Below are 24,549 nucleotides of genomic sequence, written 5' to 3'. Positions count from 1 at the left end.
AAAATTAATCGTAAGAAGAAGTTTATATTAGTTCAAGTTTGCTCTGTGTGGATGTATTGTTCTGTTCCAGTGATATTCTTTGACTAAATCTGAAGGGAAAAGATAGCACCTATGGGGTCAAAGCCTGTTCCCCAATGGTATCTGCTGAAGCTTTTGCAAGAGGCATATATACCCCTCGGGTCCCAGCAAGTTTTCACCAAGGTGGTAGGACCCAGCGATCCATTTCGCGCCTTTGCTGACCTTGTTTATTCGTGTAGCCAGCCTTCCAGATAATCAATAAGCACTTGCTTAGCATTTATTCCATTGGGTTATTATAGAATCAAACTAATCAAGAGTTCTAGACTTTGACAGATTCTTCTTATTTGCTTTCATGTTACTATAGACAACTATGCCTAGGGTCTTGCAGTTCTATCACACCACATGTAGTCACTTACATGTATGCTTACTTGACATATGTAACTCTTTAGGTATTTACAACACCACTGGTCACTACATGATAGAAGTGTGAAAATTAATCGTAAGAAGAAGTTTATATTAGTTCAAGTTTGCTCTGTGTGGATGTATTGTTCTGTTCCAGTGATGTTCTGTGACTAAATCTGAAGGGAAAAGATATCACCTATGGGGTCAAAGCCTGTTCCCCAATGGTATCTGTTGATGCTTTTGCAAGTGGCATATATACCCCTCGGGTCCCAGCAAGTTTTCACCAAGGTGGTAGGACCCAGCGATCCATTTCGCCACTTTGCTTACCTTGTTTATTCGTGTAGCATGCCTTCCAGATATTCAATATGCACTTGCTTAGCATTTTTTCCATTGGGTTATTATGGAATCAAACTAATCAAGAGTTCTAGACTTTGACAGATTCTTCTTATTTGCTTTCATGTTACTATAGACAACTATGCCTAGGGTCTTGCAGTTCTATCACACCACATGTAGTCACTTACATGTATGCTTACTTGGCATACTGTATGTAACTCTTTATGTATTTACAACACCATTGTTCACTATATGATAAAAGTGAGAAAATTCATCGTAAGAAGTTTATAATAGTTCAAGTTTGCTCTGTGTGGATGTATTGTTCTGTTCCAGTGATGTTCTGTGACTAAATCTGAAGGGAAAATATATCACCTATGGGCTCAAAGCCTGTTCACCAATGGTATCTGCTGAAGATTTTGCAAGAGGGTTATATACCCCTCGGGTCCCAGCAAATTTTCACCAAGGTGGTAGGACCCAGCGATCCATTTCGCACATTTGCTTACCTTATTTATTCGTGTAGCCAGCCCTCCAGATAATCAGTATATGCACTTGCTTAGCATTTTTTCCATTGGGTTATTATGGAATCAAACTAATCAAGAGGTCTAGACTTTGACAGGTTCTTCTTATTTGCTTTCATGTTACTATAGACAACTATGCCTAGGGTTTTGAAGTTCTATCACACCACATGTAGTCACTTACATGTATGCTTACTTGGCATATGTAATTCTTTAGGTATTTACAACACCACTGGTCACTACATGATAAAAGTGTGAAAATGAATTGTAAGATGAAGTTTATATTAGTTCAAGTTTGCTCTTTGTGGATGTATTGTTCTGTTCCAGTGATATTCTTTGACTAAATCTGAAGGGAAAAGATAGCACCTATGGGGTCAAAGCCTGTTCCCCAATGGTATCTGCTGAAGCTTTTGCAAGAGGCATATTTACCCCTCGGGTCCCAGCAAGTTTTCACCAAGGTGGTAGGACCCAGCGATCCATTTCGCCACTTTGCTTACCTTGTTTATTCGTGTAGCATGCCTTCCAGATATTCAATATGCACTTGCTTAGCATTTTTTCCATTGGGTTATTATGGAATCAAACTAATCAAGAGTTCTAGACTTTGACAGATTCTTCTTATTTGCTTTCATGTTACTATAGACAACTATGCCTAGGGTCTTGCAGTTCTATCACACCACATGTAGTCACTTACATGTATGCTTACTTGGCATATGTAACTCTTTAGGTATTTACAACACCATTGTTCACTATATGATAAAAGTGTGAAAATGAATTGTAAGATGAAGTTTATATTAGTTCAAGTTTGCTCTGTGTGGATGTATTGTTCTGTTCCAGTGATGTTATGTGACTAAATCTGAAGGGAAAATATACCACCTATGGGGTCAAAGCCTGTTCCCCAATGGTATCTGCTGAAGCTTTTGCAAGAGGCATTTATACCCCTCAGGTCCCAGCAAGTTTTCACCAAGGTGGTAGGACCCAGCAATCCATTTCGCCCCTTTGCATACCTTCTTTATTCATGTATCCTGCCTTCCAGATAATCAATATGCACTTGCTTAGCATTTTTTTCCATTGGGTTATTATGGAATCAAACTAATCAAGAGTTCTAGACTTTGACAGATTCTTCTTATTTGCTTTCATGTTACTATAGACAACTATGCCTAGGGTTTTGAAGTTCTATCACACCACATGTAGTCACTTACATGTATGCTTACTTGGCATATGTAATTCTTTAGGTATTTACAACACCAATGTTCACTATATGATAAAAGTGAGAAAATTAATCGTAAGAAGAAGTTTATATTAGTTCAAGTTTGCTCTGTGTGGATGTATTGTTCTGTTCCAGTGATATTCTTTGACTAAATCTGAAGGGAAAAGATAGCACCTATGGGGTCAAAGCCTGTTCCCCAATGGTATCTGCTGAAGCTTTTGCAAGAGGCATATATACCCCTCGGGTCACAGCAAGTTTTCACCAAGGTGGTAGGACCCAGCGATCCATTTCGACACTTTGCATACCTTGTTTATTCGTGTAGCCAGCCTTCCAGATAATCAATAAGCACTTGCTTAGCATTTATTCCATTGGGTTATTATGGAATCAAACTAATCAAGAGTTCTAGACTTTGACAGGTTCTTCTTATTTGCTTTCATGTTTCTATAGACAACTATGCCTAGGGTTTTGAAGTTCTATCACACCACATGTAGTCACTTACATGTATGCTTACTTGGCATATGTAATTCTTTAGGTATTTACAACACCAATGTTCACTATATGATAAAAGTGTGAAAATTAATCGTAAGAAGAAGTTTATATTAGTTCAAGTTTGCTCTGTGTGGATGTATTGTTCTGTTTCCAGTGATATTCTTTGACTAAATCTGAAGGGAAAATATATCACCTATGGGCTCAAAGCCTGTTCACCAATGGTATCTGCTGAAGCTTTTGCAGGAGGGTTATATACCCCTCGGGTCCCAGCAAATTTTCACCAAGGTGGTAGGACCCAGCGATCCATTTCGCACATTTGCTTACCTTATTTATTCGTGTAGCCAGCCCTCCAGATAATCAGTATATGCACTTGCTTAGCATTTTTTCCATTGGGTTATTATGGAATCAAACTAATCAAGAGTTCTAGACTTTGACAGGTTCTTCTTATTTGCTTTCATGTTACTATAGACAACTATGCCTAGGGTTTTGAAGTTCTATCACACCACATGTAGTCACTTACATGTATGCTTACTTGGCATATGTAATTCTTTAGGTATTTACAACACCAATGTTCACTATATGATAAAAGTGAGAAAATTAATCGTAAGAAGAAGTTTATATTAGTTCAAGTTTGCTCTGTGTGGATGTATTGTTCTGTTCCAGTGATATTCTTTGACTAAATCTGAAGGGAAAAGATAGCACCTATGGGGTCAAAGCCTGTTCCCCAATGGTATCTGCTGAAGCTTTTGCAAGAGGCATATATACCCCTCGGGTCCCAGCAAGTTTTCACCAAGGTGGTAGGACCCAGCGATCCATTTCGACACTTTGCATACCTTGTTTATTCGTGTAGCCTGCCCTCCAGATAATCAATATGCACTTGCTTAGCATTTCTTCCATTGGGTTATTATGGAATCAAACTAATCAAGAGTTCTAGACTTTGACATGTTTTTCTTATTTGCTTTCATGTTACTATAGACAACTATGCCTTGGGTCTTGAAATTCTATCACACCACATGTAGTCACTTACATGTATGCTTACTTGGCATATGTAATTCTTTAGGTATTTACAACACCACTGGTCACTACATGATAAAAGTGTGAAAATGAATTGTAAGATGAAGTTTATATTAGTTCAAGTTTGCTCTGTGTGGATGTATTGTTCTGTTCCAGTGATGTTATGTGACTAAATCTGAAGGGAAAATATACCACCTATGGGGTCAAAGCCTGTTCCCCAATGGTACCTGCTAAAGCTTTTGCAAGAGGCATTTATACCCCTCAGGTCCCAGCAAGTTTTCACCAAGGTGGTAGGACCCAGCAATCCATTTCGCCCCTTTGCATACCTTCTTTATTCATGTATCCTGCCTTCCAGATAATCAATATGCACTTGCTTAGCATTTATTCCATTGGGTTATTATGGAATCAAACTAATCAAGAGTTCTAGACTTTGACAGATTCTTCTTATTTGCTTTCATGTTACTATAGACAACTATGCCTAGGGTCTTGCAGTTCTATCACACCACATGTAGTCACTTACATGTATGCTTACTTGACATATGTAACTCTTTAGGTATTTACAACACCACTGGTCACTACATGATAGAAGTGTGAAAATTAATCGTAAGAAGAAGTTTATATTAGTTCAAGTTTGCTCTGTGTGGATGTATTGTTCTGTTCCAGTGATGTTCTGTGACTAAATCTGAAGGGAAAATATATCACCTATGGGGTCAAAGCCTGTTCCCCAATGGTATCTGTTGATGCTTTTGCAAGTGGCATATATACCCCTCGGGTCCCAGCAAGTTTTCACCAAGGTGGTAGGACCCAGCGATCCATTTCGACACTTTGCATACCTTGTTTATTCGTGTAGCCAGCCCTCCAGATAATCAGTATATGCACTTGCTTAGCATTTTTTCCATTGGGTTATTATGGAATCAAACTAATCAAGAGGTCTAGACTTTGATAGGTTCTTCTTATTTGCTTTCATGTTACTATAGACAACTATGCCTAGGGTCTTGCAGTTCTATCACACCACATGTAGTCACTTACATGTATGCTTACTTGGCATATGTAATTCTTTAGGTATTTACAACACCAATGTTCACTATATGATAAAAGTGAGAAAATTAATCGTAAGAAGAAGTTTATATTAGTTCAAGTTTGCTCTGTGTGGATGTATTGTTCTGTTCAAGTGATATTCTTTGACTAAATCTGAAGGGAAAAGATAGCACCTATGGGGTCAAAGCCTGTTCCCCAATGGTATCTGCTGAAGCTTTTGCAAGAGGCATATATACCCCTCGGGTCCCAGCAAGTTTTCACCAAGGTGGTAGGACCCAGCGATCCATTTTGACACTTTGCATACCTTGTTTATTCGTGTAGCCTGCCCTCCAGATAATCAATATGCACTTGCTTAGCATTTCTTCCATTGGGTTATTATGGAATCAAACTAATCAAGAGTTCTAGACTTTGACAGGTTCTTCTTATTTGCTTTCATGTTACTATAGACAACTATGCCTAGGGTCTTGAAATTCTATCACACCACATGTAGTCACTTACATGTATGCTTACTTGGCATATGTAATTCTTTAGGTATTTACAACACCACTGGTCACTACATGATAAAAGTGTGAAAATGAATTGTAAGATGAAGTTTATATTAGTTCAAGTTTGCTCTGTGTGGATGTACTGTTCTGTTCCAGTGATGTTATGTGACTAAATCTGAAGGGAAAATATATCACCTATGGGGTCAAAGCCTGTTCCCCAATGGTATCTGTTGATGCTTTTGCAAGTGGCATATATACCCCTCGGGTCCCAGCAAGTTTTCACCAAGGTGGTAGGACCCAGCGATCCATTTCGACACTTTGCATACCTTGTTTATTCGTGTAGCCAGCCCTCCAGATAATCAGTATATGCACTTGCTTAGCATTTTTTCCATTGGGTTATTATGGAATCAAACTAATCAAGAGGTCTAGACTTTGATAGGTTCTTCTTATTTGCTTTCATGTTACTATAGACAACTATGCCTAGGGTCTTGCAGTTCTATCACACCACATGTAGTCACTTACATGTATGCTTACTTGGCATATGTAATTCTTTAGGTATTTACAACACCAATGTTCACTATATGATAAAAGTGAGAAAATTAATCGTAAGAAGAAGTTTATATTAGTTCAAGTTTGCTCTGTGTGGATGTATTGTTCTGTTCAAGTGATATTCTTTGACTAAATCTGAAGGGAAAAGATAGCACCTATGGGGTCAAAGCCTGTTCCCCAATGGTATCTGCTGAAGCTTTTGCAAGAGGCATATATACCCCTCGGGTCCCAGCAAGTTTTCACCAAGGTGGTAGGACCCAGCGATCCATTTTGACACTTTGCATACCTTGTTTATTCGTGTAGCCTGCCCTCCAGATAATCAATATGCACTTGCTTAGCATTTCTTCCATTGGGTTATTATGGAATCAAACTAATCAAGAGTTCTAGACTTTGACAGATTCTTCTTATTTGCTTTCATGTTACTATAGACAACTATGCCTAGGGTCTTGAAATTCTATCACACCACATGTAGTCACTTACATGTATGCTTACTTGGCATATGTAATTCTTTAGGTATTTACAACACCACTGGTCACTACATGATAAAAGTGTGAAAATGAATTGTAAGATGAAGTTTATATTAGTTCAAGTTTGCTCTGTGTGGATGTACTGTTCTGTTCCAGTGATGTTATGTGACTAAATCTGAAGGGAAAATATACCACCTATGGGGTCAAAGCCTGTTCCCCAATGGAATCTGCTGAAGCTTTTGCAAGAGGCATATATACCCCTCAGGTCCCAGCAAGTTTTCACCAAGGTGGTAGGACCCAGCGATCCATTTCGCCCCTTTGCTTACCTTGTTTATTCGTGTAGCATGCCTTCCAGATAATCAATATGCACTTGCTTAGCATTTTTTCCATTGGGTTATTATGGAATCAAACTAATCAAGAGTTCTAGACTTTGACAGATTCTTCTTATTTGCGTTCATGTTACTATAGACAACTATGCGCATGCGTCGCGTCTGAACGCGTTGTTGTCTTTGGAGCTCTATCGATTTGATTTATAATTCTTGATTTTACTCTTTAAACTTACTTACAACAAACATTTTCTACTTTTCCTCACTGAGAAGCACTACTGCTCAAACCTCATAGTTACAACGCGGACTGTTGAGCAGACGTGTCTCAAGCCTGTTAGTGATTCTACGCTGGATACTCTTATAGGTTACTCCCGGGGATCACGGCTGAACGCGTCTTCTCAACACTCACTTACAAACATTTTTCACCTATCGTGCGTCTACTCTACACACGTACCACTTAAAAGACGGATTATATCTAAGACGCTTGTCAGAAATTAGTATTAATTGATAGCATCACTGATAGTGTCGTTGCTAACTTACTGTCCATCTGTTAAAATGGCGAATATATCAGATGCAAGTAGTCTACCTTTTGGTGCACGTGAGGACACATTTGAGCTGCACGCGGTACAGTCTGAGCTGGAAGCTGTTGAGAAACAGATCCACGACCTTTTAGTGAGACAGGCCGAGCTGAGAGACCGGCGTTTGGCTCTTGAAACATCACGCGCTGATGCTCACAAATCAGAGATTAATGTTACTAACCCGCTGACTCCGACCTCGTCTACTCCGTGCGTTACTCGGCATCGGTCCCGAGCGCCAAGGTCGCGATCAGCCATGGTCTCGTTCACTCCGGCTCCAACACGCCACCACGAAGCCTGGATATTTCCGCAGCGGAAGACGCGAGTCAGGTCTAGACCAAGACCCTCTCCGACCCTCCCGGTTTTCGAGTTATCCACACAAAACCGCTTCTCCCCTCTTGGCGAAACAGAACGCGATGCTGTGATCATCGGTGATTCCATTGTTCGGCACGTCCATGCTACATCAGGTAAAAATAAGGTGCACAGTCACTGCTTTCCTGGTGCTCGTGTTTCTGAAATCGCTGCTCGCGTTCCCGAGATTCTGAACGATAACGAGCGCGTCGGAACTTTGGTATTGCACGCGGGAGTGAACGACATCAGGCTGCGCCAGACGGAAGTTCTGAAGAAAGACTTCAGGAATCTGATCGATACGGTACGCAGCACATCGCCTGATATAACGATCATTGTGTCAGGACCGCTTCCCACGTACCGTCTAGGACATGACAAGTTTAGTAGATTATTCGCGCTAAATGAATGGTTAACGTCATGGTGCAATGAGCAGAAACTGCTCTTTGTAAATAATTGGAATCTGTTTTGGGAGCGTCCTAGGCTATACCGTGCTGATGGCTTACACCCAAACAGATTCGGATCGGATCTTCTGTCAGATAACATCTCCAAAATGTTAAATACCTTTTGACTAGTAACCAAAAGTCCAAATCATAGTCTCTGCTGCACCAAATTAACTGATATAAATACTAGTGTAGAACATTGCATAGAAACTGTGTCTATTCCTCGTTTAGTGCGATCAAATAATAAATCTACTGCAGGATCTAGGAAAAATCTAATTGTTATTAAAACAGAAAATGTTGCTATTAGTAAACAAAAACAATTTCTAAAGCTAGGTCTTTTAAACATTAGATCACTCACACCTAAGGCAGTTATTGTAAATGAAATAGTCACAGATAATAGCATAGATGTACTTTGCCTTACTGAAACCTGGCTTAAACCAAATGATTATTTCGGTCTAAATGAGTCTACTCCATCAGGATACTCCTATAAGCACGAGCCCCGTCTGATTGGTCGTGGCGGCGGTATTGCAACTATCTATAGAGATATTCTCAATGTTACTCAGAAAACGGGTTATAAGTTTATTTCATTTGAAGTACTTGTACTAAATGTTACGCTCTTAGATGATAGAAAAACATCCCTATTATCTTTAGCCTTGGCTACCGTATATAGACCACCAGGGCCTTACGCTGATTTCCTAAAAGAATTTGCAAATTTTCTCTCAGATCTATTGGTCAATGTCGATAAAATATTAATTGTTGGAGATTTTAACATACACGTAGATAATCAAAATGATACGTTAGGGGCTGCATTTATAGACTTATTAAACTCCTTTGGGGTTAAGCAAAACGTTACCGGACCAACTCATCGTTTTAATCATACACTCGATTTAATTATATCAGATGGAACCGATCCAACCGATATAGATATCATTCCGCAAAGTGATGATGTAACTGACCATTACATGGTAACTTGCATATTACGTACCCCGGTAATATATCATGCTGCGCCGCGTTATCGATTAGGCAGAACAATCCTTCCATCCACCATAGATAATTTTTCAAATTGCTTATCGGATCTGTCTCAGCTGCTGCCTGAACCTAAACAAACAGATGAACTAGACGAACTAACCAGCACTATGAGCACCGTTCTCTCTGGAAAATGGGATATTGTTGCACCTATGAGACTAAAAAAGGTCAGAGAGAAAATTAAAGCACCATGGTACAACAATACTACTCGTGTTCTAAAGAGAGAAACCCGTAATTTAGAGCGTAAATGGAAACAAATTAATTTAGAGGTTTTTAGAATCGCTTGGAAAGACAGTACGTCACGCTATAAAAAGGCCCTAAAAGCGGCCAGGGCTGAGCATCTCCGCAAACTAATAGAAAATAACCAAAACAATCCTAGGTTCTTATTTAACACCGTGGCTAGACTAACAAATAAACAAGCGTCACCTGAACAAAATATACCGTTACAGTTAAGTAGTAATGATTTCATGAATTTTTTCACTGAGAAAATAGAAAACATCAGATCCACAATTGTAAGCGTTCAATCTTCAATCGCGCCTTATAATTCAGCCTCAATTATCACCCCGCAAGAACAATTACAGTGCTTTACAACTATAGAACAAAAAGAGTTAAATAAATTTATCATTTCCTCTAAAACAACAACATGTTTATTAGATCCCATACCAACTAAACTATTGAAAGAAGTGTTACCTATAGTGGAAGAGCCTCTCCTCAATATTATTAACTCGTCTTTATCTTTAGGTCATGTTCCAAGAACATTTAAATTGGCAGTTATAAAACCTCTCATTAAGAAACCACAATTAGACCCAAATAACCTAGCAAATTATAGACCCATTTCAAATCTTCCTTTTATGTCCAAAATATTAGAAAAAGTTGTGTCTGCCCAACTGGGCTCTTTCTTGCAAGAAAATGACACCTATGAAAAGTTTCAGTCTGGGTTCAGGCCGCATCATAGCACTGAAACTGCGCTCGTTAAAATCACAAATGATTTACTCTTAGCTTCTGACCAAGGCTGTATCTCAATACTAGTTTTACTTGATCTTAGTGCTGCGTTCGATACTATAGATCACACAATACTCTTAGATCGGCTACAAAACTATACCGGTGTTCAAGGACAAGCATTAAGCTGGTTCAGATCATACCTATCTGACCGCTACCATTTTGTCTATTTAAACGGAGAAAAATCGATCATAACTCCAGTAAACTATGGAGTGCCGCAAGGATCTGTGTTAGGCCCTCTATTATTCTCAATATATATGCTGCCACTTGGAAATATTATAAGGAAACATGGAATTAGTTTCCATTGTTATGCTGATGACACTCAACTATATATTTCATCACGGCCGGATGAAAACGCTAAATTATCCAAATTGACAGAGTGTGTTAAAGATATAAAAGATTGGATGACGCACAATTTTCTTTTATTAAATCCAGATAAGACAGAGGTAATACTTATCGGTTCAAAAAACCGCCCACAAAACCTCTTACAATACAACTTTAACATAGTAGGGTGTCCTGTTACTTTATCCTCTACAGTAAAAGACCTGGGTGTTATATTAGATTGTAACTTGTCTTTTGAAAATCATATTTCATATGTTACAAAAACAGCATTTTTTCACCTTAGAAATATTGCTAAATTACGTAACATGCTATCTGTTTCTGATGCAGAAAAGCTAGTTCATGCATTCATGACCTCGAGACTAGATTACTGTAATGCTTTATTAGCTGGTTGTCCTGCATCCTCAATAAACAAGCTACAGTTAGTCCAAAATGCCGCCGCTAGAGTTCTTACTAGATCAAGAAAGTTTGACCATATAACACCAATTTTATCATCACTACATTGGTTACCTATAAAGTTCCGTATTAATTACAAGGTATTGCTACTGACTTATAAAGCCCTAAACGGCTTAGCTCCAGTTTATTTAACGGATCTTCTATCGCCCAATAATCCATCGCGCTCTTTAAGATCACTAAATTCGAGGCTTCTGGTCATACCTAGGATATCCAGATCCACCAAAGGAGGGAGAGCATTTTCACATTTAGCACCAAAACTCTGGAATAGCCTTCCTGATACTGTTCGTTGCTCAGATTCGCTCTCCCAGTTTAAAACTAGATTAAAGACGCATCTCTTCAGCCAGGCATTCATATAATATTTTAATCTTACAGTTAAATCCGGTCTCTACTTCATAAACGCCAGAGGAGAACTGGCCCGTTTTTTTTTCTCCATTAGGTCACCTAATGGAGTTTTTCGGTTCCTTGCCACTGTTGGGCGTGGATGTTTTGCACCGGAAACAAGCACTGATGTACTGTTTTATTTAATACTGTGAAGCTGCTTTGATACAATCTGTATTGTGAAAAGCGCTATATAAATAAAGTTGACTTGACTTGACTTGACTATGCCTAGGGTCTTGCAGTTCTATCACACCACATGTAGTCACTTACATGTATGCTTACTTGGCATATGTAACTCTTTAGGTATTTACAACACCATTGTTCACTATATGATAAAAGTGAGATAATTCATCGTAAGAAGTTTATAATAGTTCAAGTTTGCTCTGTGTGGATGTATTGTTCTGTTCCAGTGATGTTCTGTGACCAAATCTGAAGGGAAAATATATCACCTATGGGCTCAAAGCCTGTTCACCAATGGTATCTGCTGAAGATTTTGCAAGAGGGTTATATACCCCTCGGGTCCCAGCAAATTTTCACCAAGGTGGTAGGACCCAGCGATCCATTTCGCACATTTGCTTACCTTATTTATTCGTGTAGCCAGCCCTCCAGATAATCAGTATATGCACTTGCTTAGCATTTTTTCCATTGGGTTATTATGGAATCAAACTAATCAAGAGTTCTAGACTTTGACAGGTTCTTCTTATTTGCTTTCATGTTACTATAGACAACTATGCCTAGGGTTTTGAAGTTCTATCACACCACATGTAGTCACTTACATGTATGCTTACTTGGCAAATGTAATTCTTTAGGTATTTACAACACCAATGTTCACTATATGATAAAAGTGAGAAAATTAATCGTAAGAAGAAGTTTATATTAGTTCAAGTTTGCTCTGTGTGGATGTATTGTTCTGTTCCAGTGATATTCTTTGACTAAATCTGAAGGGAAAAGATAGCACCTATGGGGTCAAAGCCTGTTCCCCAATGGTATCTGCTGAAGCTTTTGCAAGAGGCATATATACCCCTCGGGTCCCAGCAAGTTTTCACCAAGGTGGTAGGACCCAGCGATCCATTTCGCGCCTTTGCTGACCTTGTTTATTCGTGTAGCCAGCCTTCCAGATAATCAATAAGCACTTGCTTAGCATTTATTCCATTGGGTTATTATAGAATCAAACTAATCAAGAGTTCTAGACTTTGACAGATTCTTCTTATTTGCTTTCATGTTACTATAGACAACTATGCCTAGGGTCTTGCAGTTCTATCACACCACATGTAGTCACTTACATGTATGCTTACTTGACATATGTAACTCTTTAGGTATTTACAACACCACTGGTCACTACATGATAGAAGTGTGAAAATTAATCGTAAGAAGAAGTTTATATTAGTTCAAGTTTGCTCTGTGTGGATGTATTGTTCTGTTCCAGTGATGTTCTGTGACTAAATCTGAAGGGAAAAGATATCACCTATGGGGTCAAAGCCTGTTCCCCAATGGTATCTGTTGATGCTTTTGCAAGTGGCATATATACCCCTCGGGTCCCAGCAAGTTTTCACCAAGGTGGTAGGACCCAGCGATCCATTTCGCCACTTTGCTTACCTTGTTTATTCGTGTAGCATGCCTTCCAGATATTCAATATGCACTTGCTTAGCATTTTTTCCATTGGGTTATTATGGAATCAAACTAATCAAGAGTTCTAGACTTTGACAGATTCTTCTTATTTGCTTTCATGTTACTATAGACAACTATGCCTAGGGTCTTGCAGTTCTATCACACCACATGTAGTCACTTACATGTATGCTTACTTGGCATACTGTATGTAACTCTTTATGTATTTACAACACCATTGTTCACTATATGATAAAAGTGAGAAAATTCATCGTAAGAAGTTTATAATAGTTCAAGTTTGCTCTGTGTGGATGTATTGTTCTGTTCCAGTGATGTTCTGTGACTAAATCTGAAGGGAAAATATATCACCTATGGGCTCAAAGCCTGTTCACCAATGGTATCTGCTGAAGATTTTGCAAGAGGGTTATATACCCCTCGGGTCCCAGCAAATTTTCACCAAGGTGGTAGGACCCAGCGATCCATTTCGCACATTTGCTTACCTTATTTATTCGTGTAGCCAGCCCTCCAGATAATCAGTATATGCACTTGCTTAGCATTTTTTCCATTGGGTTATTATGGAATCAAACTAATCAAGAGGTCTAGACTTTGACAGGTTCTTCTTATTTGCTTTCATGTTACTATAGACAACTATGCCTAGGGTTTTGAAGTTCTATCACACCACATGTAGTCACTTACATGTATGCTTACTTGGCATATGTAATTCTTTAGGTATTTACAACACCACTGGTCACTACATGATAAAAGTGTGAAAATGAATTGTAAGATGAAGTTTATATTAGTTCAAGTTTGCTCTTTGTGGATGTATTGTTCTGTTCCAGTGATATTCTTTGACTAAATCTGAAGGGAAAAGATAGCACCTATGGGGTCAAAGCCTGTTCCCCAATGGTATCTGCTGAAGCTTTTGCAAGAGGCATATTTACCCCTCGGGTCCCAGCAAGTTTTCACCAAGGTGGTAGGACCCAGCGATCCATTTCGCCACTTTGCTTACCTTGTTTATTCGTGTAGCATGCCTTCCAGATATTCAATATGCACTTGCTTAGCATTTTTTCCATTGGGTTATTATGGAATCAAACTAATCAAGAGTTCTAGACTTTGACAGATTCTTCTTATTTGCTTTCATGTTACTATAGACAACTATGCCTAGGGTCTTGCAGTTCTATCACACCACATGTAGTCACTTACATGTATGCTTACTTGGCATATGTAACTCTTTAGGTATTTACAACACCATTGTTCACTATATGATAAAAGTGTGAAAATGAATTGTAAGATGAAGTTTATATTAGTTCAAGTTTGCTCTGTGTGGATGTATTGTTCTGTTCCAGTGATGTTATGTGACTAAATCTGAAGGGAAAAGATAGCACCTATGGGGTCAAAGCCTGTTCCCCAATGGTATCTGCTGAAGCTTTTGCAAGAGGCATTTATACCCCTCAGGTCCCAGCAAGTTTTCACCAAGGTGGTAGGACCCAGCAATCCATTTCGCCCCTTTGCATACCTTCTTTATTCATGTATCCTGCCTTCCAGATAATCAATATGCACTTGCTTAGCATTTTTTTCCATTGGGTTATTATGGAATCAAACTAATCAAGAGTTCTAGACTTTGACAGATTCGTCTTATTTGCTTTCATGTTACTATAGACAACTATGCCTAGGGTTTTGAAGTTCTATCACACCACATGTAGTCACTTACATGTATGCTTACTTGGCATATGTAATTCTTTAGGTATTTACAACACCAATGTTCACTATATGATAAAAGTGAGAAAATTAATCGTAAGAAGAAGTTTATATTAGTTCAAGTTTGCTCTGTGTGGATGTATTGTTCTGTTCCAGTGATATTCTTTGACTAAATCTGAAGGGAAAAGATAGCACCTATGGGGTCAAAGCCTGTTCCCCAATGGTATCTGCTGAAGCTTTTGCAAGAGGCATATATACCCCTCGGGTCACAGCAAGTTTTCACCAAGGTGGTAGGACCCAGCGATCCATTTCGACACTTTGCATACCTTGTTTATTCGTGTAGCCAGCCTTCCAGATAATCAGTATATGCACTTGCTTAGCATTTTTTCCATTGGGTTATTATGGAATCAAACTAATCAAGAGTTCTAGACTTTGACAGATTCTTCTTATTTGCTTTCATGTTACTATAGACAACTATGCCTAGGGTCTTGCAGTTCTATCACACCACATGTAGTCACTTACATGTATGCTTACTTGGCATATGTAACTCTTTAGGTATTTACAACACCATTGTTCACTATATGATAAAAGTGAGAAAATTCATCGTAAGAAGTTTATAATAGTTCAAGTTTGCTCTGTGTGGATGTATTGTTCTGTTCCAGTGATGTTCTGTGACTAAATCTGAAGGGAAAATATATCACCTATGGGCTCAAAGCCTGTTCACCAATGGTATCTGTTGAAGCTTTTGCAAGAGGGTTATATACCCCTCGGGTCCCAGCAAATTTTCACCAAGGTGGTAGGACCCAGCGATCCATTTCGCACATTTGCTAACCATATTTATTCGTGTAGCCAGCCCTCCAGATAATCAGTATATGCACTTGCTTAGCATTTTTTCCATTGGGTTATTATGGAATCAAACTAATCAAGAGTTCTAGACTTTGACAGGTTCTTCTTATTTGCTTTCATGTTACTATAGACAACTATGCCTAGGGTTTTGAAGTTCTATCACACCACATGTAGTCACTTACATGTATGCTTACTTGGCATAAGTAATTCTTTAGGTATTTACAACACCAATGTTCATTATATGATAAAAGTGAGAAAATTAATCGTAAGAAGAAGTTTATATTAGTTCAAGTTTGCTCTGTGTGGATGTATTGTTCTGTTCCAGTGATATTCTTTGACTAAATCTGAAGGGAAAAGATATCACCTATGGGGTCAAAGCCTGTTCCCCAATGGTATCTGTTGATGCTTTTGCAAGAGGCATATATACCCCTCAGGTCCCAGCATGTTTTCACCAAGGTGGTAGGACCCAGCGATCCATTTCGCCACTTTGCTTACCTTGTTTATTCGTGTAGCATGCCTTCCAGATAATCAATATGCACTTGCTTAGCATTTTTTCCATTGGGTTATTATGGAATCAAACTAATCAAGAGTTCTAGACTTTGACAGATTCTTCTTATTTGCTTTCATGTTACTATAGACAACTATGCCTAGGGTCTTGCAGTTCTATCACACCACATGTAGTCACTTACATGTATGCTTACTTGGCATATGTAACTCTTTAGGTATTTACAACACCATTGTTCACTATATGATAAAAGTGAGAAAATTCATCGTAAGAAGTTTATAATAGTTCAAGTTTGCTCTGTGTGGATGTATTGTTCTGTTCCAGTGATGTTCTGTGACTAAATCTGAAGGGAAAATATATCACCTATGGGCTCAAAGCCTGTTCACCAATGGTATCTGCTGAAGCTTTTGCAAGAGGGTTATATACCCCTCGGGTCCCAGCAAATTTTCACCAAGGTGGTAGGACCCAGCGATCCATTTCGCACATTTGCTAACCATATTTATTCGTGTAGCCAGCCCTCCAGATAATCAGTATATGCACTTGCTTAGCATTTTTTCCATTGGGTTATTATGGAATCAAACTAATCAAGAGTTCTAGACTTTGACAGGTTCTTCTTATTTGCTTTCATGTTACTATAGACAACTATGCCTAGGGTTTTGAAGTTCTATCACACCACATGTAGTCACTTACATGTATGCTTACTTGGCATATGTAATTCTTTAGGTATTTACAACACCAATGTTCACTATATGATAAAAGGGAGAAAATTAATCGTAAGAAGAAGTTTATATTAGTTCAAGTTTGCTCTGTGTGGATGTATTGTTCTGTTCCAGTGATATTCTTTGACTAAATCTGAAGGGAAAATATACCACCTATGGGGTCATAGCCTGTTCCCCAATGGTATCTGCTGAAGCTTTTGCAAGAGGCATATTTACCCCTCGGGTCCCAGCAAGTTTTCACCAAGGTGGTAGGACCCAGCGATCCATTTCGCCACTTTGCTTACCTTGTTTATTCGTGTAGCATGCCTTCCAGATATTCAATATGCACTTGCTTAGCATTTTTTCCATTGGGTTATTATGGAATCAAACTAATCAAGAGTTCTAGACTTTGACAGATTCTTCTTATTTGCTTTCATGTTACTATAGACAACTATGCCTAGGGTCTTGCAGTTCTATCACACCACATGTAGTCACTTACATGTATGCTTACTTGGCATATGTAACTCTTTCGGTATTTACAACACCATTGTTCACTATATGATAAAAGTGAGAAAATTCATCGTAAGTTTATAATAGTTCAAGTTTGCTCTGTGTGGATGTATTGTTCTGTTCCAGTGATGTTCTGTGACTAAATCTGAAGGGAAAATATATCACCTATGGGGTCAAAGCCTGTTCCCCAATGGTATCTGCTGAAGCTTTTGCAAGAGGCATTTATACCCCTCAGGTCCCAGCAAGTTTTCACCAAGGTGGTAGGACCCAGCAATCCATTTCGCCCCTTTGCATACCTTCTTTATTCATGTATCCTGCCTTCCAGATAATCAATATGCACTTGCTTAGCATTTTTTTTCCATTGGGTTATTATGGAATCAAACTAATCAAGAGTTCTAGACTTTGACAGATTCTTCTTAATTGCTTTCATGTTACTATAGACAACTATGCCTAGGGTCTTGCAGTTCTATCACACCACATGTAGTCACTTACATGTATGCTTACTTGGCATATGTAATTCTTTAGGTATGTACAACACCATTGTTCACTTTATGATAAAAGTGTGAAAATTAATCGTAAGAAGTTTATATTAGTTCAAGTTTGCTCTGTGTGGATGTATTGTTCTGTTCCAGTAATGTTTTGTTACTACATCTGAAGGAAAAAGATACTACCTATGGGGTCAAAGCCCGTTCCCCAATGGTATCTGCTGATGCTTTTGCAAGAGGCATATTTACCCCTCGGGTCCCAGCAAGTTTTCACCAAGGTGGTAGGACCCAGCGATCCATTTCGCGCCTTTGCTGACCTTGTTTATACGTGTAGCCAGCCTTCCAGATAATCAATAAGCACTTGCTTAGCATTTATTCCATTGGGTTATTATGGAATCAAACTAATCAAGAGTTCTAGACTTTGACAGATTCTTCTTATTTGCTTTCATGTTACTATAGACAACTATGCCTAGGGTCTTGCAGTTCTATCACACCACATGTAGTCACTTACTGTACATGTATGCTTACTTGACATATGTAACTCTTTAGGTATTTACAACACCACTGGTCACTACATGATAGAAGTGTGAAAATTAATCGTAAGAAGAAGTTTATATTAGTTCAAGTTTGCTCTGTGTGGATGTATTGTTCTGTTCCAGTGATGTTCTGTGACTAAATCTGAAGGGAAAAGATACTACCTATGGGGTCAAAGCCCGTTCCCCAATGGTATCTGTTGATGCTTTTGCAAGTGGCATATATACCCCTCGGGTCCCAGCTAGTTTTCACCAAGGTGGTAGGACCCAGCAATCCATTTCGCCACTTTGCTTACCTTGTTTATTCGTGTAGCATGCCTTCCAGATATTCAATATGCACTTGCTTAGCATTTTTTCCATTGGGTTATTATGGAATCAAACTAATCAAGAGTTCTAGACTTTGACAGATTCTTCTTATTTGCTTTCATGTTACTATAGACAACTATGCCTATGGTCTTGCAGTTCTATCACACCACATGTAGTCACTTACATGTATGCTTACTTGGCATATGTAACTCTTTAGGTATTTACAACACCATTGTTCACTATATGATAAAAGTGATAAAATTCATCGTAAGAAGTTTATATTAGTTCAAGTTTGCTCTGTGTGGATGTATTGTTCTTTTCCAGTGATGTTCTGTGACTAAATCTGAAGCGAAAATATATCACCTATGGGCTCAAAGCCTGTTCACCAATGGTATCTGCTGAAGCTTTTGCAAGAGGCATATATACCCCTCAGGTCCCAGCAAGTTTTCACCAAGGTGGTAGGACCCAGCGATCCATTTCGCCACTTTGCTTACCTTGTTTATTCGTGTAGCATGCCTTCCAGATAATCAATATGCACTTGCTTAGCATTTTTTCCATTGGGTTATTATGGAATCAAACTAATCAAGAGTTCTAGACTTTGACAGATTCTTCTTATTTGCTTTCATGTTACTATAGACAACTATGCCTAGGGTCTTGCAGTTCTATCACACCACATGTAGTCACTTACATGTATGCTTACTTGGCATATGTAACTCTTTAGGTATTTACAACACCATTGTTCACTATATGATAAAAGTGAGAAAATTCATCGTAAGAAGTTTATAATAGTTCAAGTTTGCTCTGTGTGGATGTATTGTTCTGTTCCAGTGATGTTCTGTGACTAAATCTGAAGGGAAAATATATCACCTATGGGCTCAAAGCCTGTTCACCAATGGTATCTGCTAAAGCTTTTGCAAGAGAGTTACATACCCCTCGGGTCCCAGCAAATTTTCACCAAGGTGGTAGGACCCAGCGATCCATTTCGCACATTTGCTTACCTTATTTATTCGTGTAGCCAGCCATCCAGATTATCAGTATATGCACTTGCTTAGCATTTTTTCCATTGGGTTATTATGGAATCAAACTAATCAGGAGTTCTAGACTTTGACAGGTTCTTCTTATTTGCTTTCATGTTACTATAGACAACTATGCCTAGGGTTTTGAAGTTCTATCACACCACATGTAGTCACTTACATGTATGCTTACTTGGCATATGTAATTCTTTAGGTATTTACAACACCAATGTTCACTATATGATAAAAGTGAGAAAATTAATCGTAAGAAGAAGTTTATATTAGTTCAAGTTTGCTCTGTGTGGATGTATTGTTCTGTTCCAGTGATATTATTTGACTAAATCTGAAGGGAAAAGATAGCACCTATGGGGTCAAAGCCTGTTCCCCAATGGTATCTGCTGAAGCTTTTGCAAGAGGCATATATACCCCTCGGGTCCCAGCAAGTTTTCACCAAGGTGGTAGGACCCAGCGATCCATTTTGACACTTTGCATACCTTGTTTATTCGTGTAGCCTGCCTTCCAGATAATCAATATGCACTTGCTTAGCATTTCTTCCATTGGGTTATTATGGAATCAAACTAATCAAGAGTTCTAGACTTTGACAGGTTCTTCTTATTTGCTTTCATGTTACTATAGACAACTATGCCTAGGGTCTTGAAATTCTATCACACCACATGTAGTCACTTACATGTATGCTTACTTGGCATATGTAATTCTTTAGGTATTTACAACACCACTGGTCACTACATGATAAAAGTGTTAAAATGAATTGTAAGATGAAGTTTATAGTAGTTCAAGTTTGCTCTGTGTGGATGTATTGTTCTGTTCCAGTGATGTTATGTGACTAAATCTGAAGGGAAAATATACCACCTATGGGGTCAAAGCCTGTTCCCCAATGGTATCTGCTGAAGCTTTTGCAAGAGGCATTTATACCCCTCAGGTCCCAGCAAGTTTTCACCAAGGTGGTAGGACCCAGCAATCCATTTCGCCCCTTTGCATACCTTCTTTATTCATGTATCCTGCCTTCCAGATAATCAATATGCACTTGCTTAGCATTTTTTCCATTGGGTTATTATGGAATCAAACTTATCAAGAGTTCTAGACTTTGACAGATTCTTCTTATTTGCTTTCATGTTACTATAGACAACTATGCCTGGGGTCTTGCAGTTCTATCACACCACATGTAGTCACTTACATGTATGCTTACTAGGCATATGTAATTCTTTAGGTATTTACAACATCATTGTTCACTATATGATAAAAGTGTGAAAATTTATCGTAAGAAGAAGTTTATATTAGTTCAAGTTTGCTCTGTGTGGATGTATTGTTCTGTTCCAGTAATGTTTTGTTACTACATCTGAAGGAAAAAGATACTACCTATGGGGTCAAAGCCCGTTCCCCAATGGTATCTGCTGATGCTTTTGCAAGAGGCATATTTACCCCTCGGGTCCCAGCAAGTTTTCACCAAGGTGGTAGGACCCAGCGATCCATTTCGCGCCTTTGCTGACCTTGTTTATTCGTGTAGCCAGCCTTCCAGATAATCAATAAGCACTTGCTTAGCATTTATTCCATTGGGTTATTATGGAATCAAACTAATCAAGAGTTCTAGACTTTGACAGGTTCTTCTTATTTGCTTTCATGTTACTATAGACAACTATGCCTAGGGTTTTGAAGTTCTATCACACCACATGTAGTCACTTACATGTATGCTTACTTGGCATATGTAATTCTTTAGGTATTTACAACACCAATGTTCACTATATGATAAAAGTGATAAAATTCATCGTAAGAAGTTTATATTAGTTCAAGTTTGCTCTGTGTGGATGTATTGTTCTTTTCCAGTGATGTTCTGTGACTAAATCTGAAGCGAAAATATATCACCTATGGGCTCAAAGCCTGTTCACCAATGATATCTGCTGAAGCTTTTGCAAGAGGGTTATATACCCCTCGGGTCCCAGCAAATTTTCACCAATGTGGTAGGACCCAGCGATCCATTTCGCCACTTTGCTTACCTTGTTTATTCGTGTAGCATGCCTTCCAGATATTCAATATGCACTTGCTTAGCATTTTTTCCATTGGGTTATTATGGAATCAAACTAATCAAGAGTTCTAGACTTTGACAGATTCTTCTTATTTGCTTTCATGTTACTATAGACAACTATGCCTGGGGTCTTGCAGTTCTATCACACCACATGTAGTCACTTACATGTATGCTTACTTGGCATATGTAACTCTTTAGGTATTTACAACACCATTGTTCACTATATGATAAAAGTGATAAAATTCATCGTAAGAAGTTTATATTAGTTCAAGTTTGCTCTGTGTGGATGTATTGTTCTGTGATGTTCTGTGACTAAATCTGAAGGGAAAATATATCACCTATGGGCTCAAAGCCTGTTCACCAATGGTATCTGCTTAAGATTTTACAAGAGGGTTATATACCCCTCGGGTCCCAGCAAGTTTTCACCAAGGTGGTAGGACCCAGCGATTCATTTCGCGCTTTTGCTTACCTTATTTACTCGTGTAGCCAGCCCTCCAGATAATCAGTATATGCACTTGCTTAGCTTTTTGTCCATTGGGTTATTATGGAATCAAACTAATCAAGAGTTCTAGACTTTGACAGGTTCTTCTTATTTGCTTTCATGTTTCTATAGACAACTATGCCTAGGGTTTTGAAGTTCTATCACACCACATGTAGTCACTTACATGTATGCTTACTTGGCATATGTAATTCTTTAGGTATTTACAACACCAATGTTCACTATATGATAAAAGTGAGAAAATTAATCGTAAGAAGAAGTTTATATTAGTTCAAGTTTGCTCTGTGTGGATGTATTGTTCTGTTCCAGTAATGTTTTGTTACTACATCTGAAGGAAAAAGATACTACCTATGGGGTCAAAGCCCGTTCCCCAATGGTATCTGCTGATGCTTTTGCAAGAGGCACATTTACCCCTCGGGTCCCAGCAAGTTTTACCAAGGTGGTAGGACCCAGCGATCCATTTCGCGCCTTTGCTGACCTTGTTTATTCGTGTAGCCAGCCTTCCAGATAATCAAGAAGTACTTGCTTAGCATTTATTCCATTGGGTTATTATGGAATCAAACTAATCAAGAGTTCTAGACTTTGACAGATTCTTCTTATTTGCTTTCATGTTACTATAGACAACTATGCCTAGGGTCTTGCAGTTCTATCACACCACATGTAGTCACTTACATGTATGGTTACTTGACATATGTAACTCTTTAGGTATTTACAACACCACTGGTCACTATATGATAAAAGTGAGAAAATTAATCGTAAGAAGAAGTTTATATTAGTTCAAGTTTGCTCTGTGTGGATATATTGTTCTGTTCCAGTGATATTCTTTGACTAAATCTGAAGGGAAAAGAAATCACCTATGGGGTCAAAGCCTGTTCCCCAATGGTATCTGTTGATGCTTTTGCAAGAGGCATATATACCCCTCAGGTCCCAGCAAGTTTTCACCAAGGTGGTAGGACCCAGCGATCCATTTCGCCACTTTGCTTACCTTGTTTATTCGTGTAGCATGCCTTCCAGATAATCAATATGCACTTGCTTAGCATTTTTTTCCATTGGGTTATTATGGAATCAAACTAATCAAGAGTTCTAGACTTTGACATATTCTTCTTATTTGCTTTCATGTTACTATAGACAACTATGCCTAGGGTCTTGCAGTTCTATCACACCACATGTAGTCACTTACATGTATGCTTACTTGGCATATGTAACTCTTTAGGTATTTACAACACCATTGTTCACTATATGATAAAAGTGAGAAAATTCATCGTAAGAAGTTTATAATAGTTCAAGTTTGCTCTGTGTGGATGTATTGTTCTGTTCCAGTGATGTTCTGTGACTAAATCTGAAGGGAAAATATATCACCTATGGGCTCAAAGCCTGTTCACCAATGGTATCTGCTAAAGCTTTTGCAAGAGGGTTACATACCCCTCGGGTCCCAGCAAATTTTCACCAAGGTGGTAGGACCCAGCGATCCATTTCGCACATTTGCTTACCTTATTTATTCGTGTAGCCAGCCATCCAGATAATCAGTATATGCACTTGCTTAGCATTTCTTCCATTGGGTTATTATGGAATCAAACTAATCAAGAGTTCTAGACTTTGACATATTCTTCTTATTTGCTTTCATGTTACTATAGACAACTATGCCTAGGGTCTTGCAGTTCTATCACACCACATGTAGTCACTTACATGTATGCTTACTTGGCATATGTAACTCTTTAGGTATTTACAACACCATTGTTCACTATATGATAAAAGTGAGAAAATTCATCGTAAGAAGTTTATAATAGTTCAAGTTTGCTCTGTGTGGATGTATTGTTCTGTTCCAGTGATGTTCTGTGACTAAATCTGAAGGGAAAATATATCACCTATGGGCTCAAAGCCTGTTCACCAATGGTATCTGCTAAAGCTTTTGCAAGAGGGTTACATACCCCTCGGGTCCCAGCAAATTTTCACCAAGGTGGTAGGACCCAGCGATCCATTTCGCACATTTGCTTACCTTATTTATTCGTGTAGCCAGCCATCCAGATAATCAGTATATGCACTTGCTTAGCATTTCTTCCATTGGGTTATTATGGAATCAAACTAATCAAGAGTTCTAGACTTTGACAGGTTCTTCTTATTTGCTTTCATGTTACTATAGACAACTATGCCTAGGGTTTTGAAGTTCTATCACACCACATGTAGTCACTTACATGTATGCTTACTTGGCATATGTAATTCTTTAGGTATTTACAACACCAATATTCACTATATGATAAAAGTGAGAAAATTAATCGTAAGAAGAAGTTTATATTAGTTCAAGTTTGCTCTGTGTGGATGTATTGTTCTGTTCCAGTAATGTTTTGTTACTACATCTGAAGGAAAAAGATACTACCTATGGGGTCAAAGCCCGTTCCCCAATGGTAT

Source organism: Scardinius erythrophthalmus (genome assembly GCF_964197995.2).
Source record: "Scardinius erythrophthalmus genome assembly, chromosome: 13".
Taxonomy (NCBI): domain Eukaryota; kingdom Metazoa; phylum Chordata; class Actinopteri; order Cypriniformes; family Leuciscidae; genus Scardinius; species Scardinius erythrophthalmus.
This window is presented reverse-complemented; position numbering follows the sequence as displayed.